This window comes from Petaurus breviceps, unplaced genomic scaffold, assembly GCF_028583685.1.
Source record: "Petaurus breviceps papuanus isolate PSGF00001 unplaced genomic scaffold, PetGlider_PUasm1.0 38, whole genome shotgun sequence".
Classification (NCBI taxonomy): domain Eukaryota; kingdom Metazoa; phylum Chordata; class Mammalia; order Diprotodontia; family Petauridae; genus Petaurus; species Petaurus breviceps.
The window spans coordinates 17,812,267-17,815,951 of NW_027186304.1; the positions used below are offsets into that span (position 1 = coordinate 17,812,267).

General features: G+C 36.3%; 1 pseudogene; it reads right to left on the reverse strand.

Moving 5' to 3' along the window:
* Positions 1 to 498: 498 nt before the first annotated feature.
* LOC138170013 (acidic leucine-rich nuclear phosphoprotein 32 family member B pseudogene) lies at positions 499 to 1,527 on the reverse strand (annotated as a pseudogene).
* Positions 1,528 to 3,685: the final 2,158 nt, after the last annotated feature.

A 3,685-nucleotide genomic window follows, 5' to 3' on the forward strand; every position in this document is an offset into this window, starting at 1 on the left:
GCTTCATGCTGAAGGCATGAAGATGACTCTTAAGTGATTTACAAGACTTTAAGGATATTTTAAAATAATTTATTAATGTTTTTTTTTGTTTTTTAATCCATAGTCATCCCTTCCCCTGACAAAATTCTCCTGCCTAATTAATAACAACAAACAAAATCAATCGTCAGAACAATTCTGACAATATATGCGACATTCCACATTTGTATTTTATGACCTCTTTTTTAAGAGTTCAGAAGTCTTTCACCATTTCTCCTGTGGAATGAAGATTAATCATTGATTTAATCTGAATTTTTATTTCTTTTAATGTTATTTTCATTGTAATCATGTTTCTACTATTCTCCACATCTCCTTTCTTTGCTCTATCAGTTTTTAAATGTCTTCCCATGTTTTCTCATTTCCTTGTGTTTCTCATTTCTTTTTTTCCCCAAATATTAAGATTTTATTTACAAAGCTTCTTTTGTTGTACAGACAGTAAAAATGGTGTTACAATCTTGGTGTAATGGGTAGCCATCTACATTCATGACTTACCAATGACAGCTGCTCTTCCTGCTATGGCAATAGTCTTATAAGAAAACCTAACAACTCTGACTATTTTGTTGGGATTAATTCCCCAAATTTGTTGGTAACTTGGATATCCAATGGGGATTGATTGGAGGAATGTAGAATGTCACAGGAACTACTCTTTGGCTCTTTAGGTGTCCTGGGGGCTTGGATTATAGTTACCACTTCTTTTTACAGCTACCAAATCAATAGGAACAGTCCACACAATACTAAACAGTTTTTTTTTTCAGATCATCTGGGGTCTTCATCATCTTCTCTTTCTCCTTCATCATTTGTTTCTCTCTTCCTTTTTTCACCTTTCCCAGTCGCTTCTTCCTCTTCTTCTTCTTCATCTTCATCTTCATCATCATCATCAATTTCTCCATCATGTCCAAATTCTTCTTCCTCTCCAATGACATCATATTCATGATCATCTCCTACATCATCCTCTTCATCATTACCTTCTTCATAAAATTCATCTTCTTCATCTTCATCATCTACCCAGTCTACTTTGGCATTAGAGTCAAGGGCTTCTTTTTCTTCTTGGTTATATCCATCAAGGTAGGTTAATTGTGGAAGGAGTGGGAAGACACTTTCTCAGTAATCATTCAGTTTTGTCACCTCACAGTTACAAAGGTCCAGGTTTTTTCGATATTCCAACTTTCTCAAAGGTTCCAAGGTGCTGATATCTTTCAGTTTGTTTCCACTTAGGCTTAGATATGTGAGATTTGGAAGTTTATCTGCTAATACATCCAGACCTCCAAAAATTCTATTGTCACTGAATTCAAGCTTTTTCAGCTTAAGTAGTTCAAAGAGATTTAAAACTGTAGACAACCCAACATTTATTAAGCTGAGGAACTCTAAATTCACAAATTCAGCAGTTAAACCCTCAATTGCCCCATCATCTATCCTACAATTGTCCAGGACAAGTTCTTTTACATGGGACAGGGTCTGGTTCCTCAGCTCCAGGAGGATCCTCCTCTTCATGTCTATGTTTCTCAGCCCCTCCTCTTCAAACTAATTTTCCAGGGGCAGAAGTGGGGAGAGGAAGGGCTCCACGTTTCTCATTTCTTATAGTACAATGCTATTCTTTTATACACTCATTCCACAATTTGTGCAGCTATTTCCTGATCTACAGACACTCACTTTGTTTCTACTATTTTGCTTTACAAAGAGTTACTATGAACATATTACTGTATATGGGACTTTTCTATTCAGTACTGAGAACACTGAATCAAAGAGTATAAACAGATTAATAATTTCTCTCACATAATTATAAATGGTTTTCTAGAACAACTGAAAATAACCATGCCCAGTCACATAAACATGAAAATTATTTATTTCATTCCTCAATTTTCTTTTTTTATTCTCTTTTTCTTTCTTCTTTTCTTCTTTCTTTTTTCCTTCCTTTCTCTCTTCCTTTTCTTCCTACTTACTTGTCTTATGTTTCTTTAGTTTGATGAAGTAGAATACCAACTCCTCTTTTGAAGGAATGACCAGAATTCCTCTATTTTACTAAAGTTTACCATTTTTACTGATAATTAAGCTTAGCTTTTCATATATGTTATTTTGGGGTATAAATACTATATAACTCCTTTTTTTAATACCATATTCCAGTTTTTTCCCCTTGGATTTCACCTAAACAGGGAGTTTCTGACTTCATTTCTGACTGACATTCCTTATTATATTACTGTAAAGCCACATACAAGCAGCTTTCCAGAGGACTGCTGCTCTGAACAGCTTTCAAGGTTCTGATTACATAGTATAGAGAACACTCTATTCAGTAAGCAATCAGAGCAAAACATTCACAGAGAATCAAAATAAAGTATTCACAGTGTTACAACTTGCCACAGAAAGTCAAAACACATTATTCACAATGACATCACTAAAAAGGCCACATAATTTTCACCAAAGTGGTCCCAATAGTTTTCAACATAGTACAATCATTTAGTAACTCAATCATTAAATCATCCTTAAGGAGGCTTGTCTCCTAAAGGGTCACAAAATACAATAGTCAACGTTCTCCACTCATGGGTCACACTAAGTTACAAATCAGTCACTATTCAGTCATCAGTCACTATTCAATCGTCAGTCACTACTCAGTCATTAGTCACTACTCAATACCCTCTTAAGGGGTAGTGGAAAATACATGGGCCATTCACCCCTTGGTCACAAGTAAATCACAATCTTCTCAGTCAGTATACAGTACCCAAGTAAAATCTTCTTTCAGCTTTACTCGAGGTTGCCTCTCAGTTTCCATGGTTCCTCTTCCATGGTCCCAGCTCTAACTGTCACCTGGATTCAAAGGCAGGCAACTCCCAGTTCCTTGTGTAGCTCCTTGTCCAGTTCTTCATCCAGTTCCCATTCCATATTGAAGCCCATAGCACACTACCACCTTAAGTCCTTTGCAGTTCCTGTTTCTAGGAAGATAAAGCTTAACAGAGGCACAATAATATTCATACACATTGCTGGCATCATTATCTGCCTGTAAAATCAACTCAGACCCACCAACAAGGTCTGAGAACTCAACACAAATCATTCACATACAAATCAATAAAGACCCACAAACAAGGTCCATGAAGTCAGCACAAATCATTAGTAAAGTCCCAAGAACTCCAAAACCCTCCTCCAGGACTTCTGTACACATATAACCAGAAAATCTACTATGCATATATACAAATTGATGTACATGTGTACATACATATATAGCTTGATTATTTTGACCAAGTTATTGTATTTGTGTTGGTCTGGTTTGAACATGGGCTCTGTAATGCTTGTGCTAACCAGTTAAATATGCTAGTGCTTCCCTTTTTCACCAGGGAACCAGATAGTGGAGTAGCACAATAGCAAGCCAACCAGGAGGACTTCTGATGCCCAGGGCTGCTTGACACATCAACTCGAGTCATCCTTTGTGAAGTAAACTTTAGCTGAACTTGAAGGTCCCTACAACTGCTGAAGCCAGTCTTGACCAGTTCAGAGAAAAAAGCAAACATCTTGGTTTCTGATTTATCTAAAGAGAAGTAAACATCCTACTTTTTGATTTATTGCATTTACAGATATCTTTTCTTTAGACCTCCACTTTGCACCTGATTTCCAAATTTATTGTGTTTCTGTCTTAATTTTGACTTAGCCATAAATACCTGAA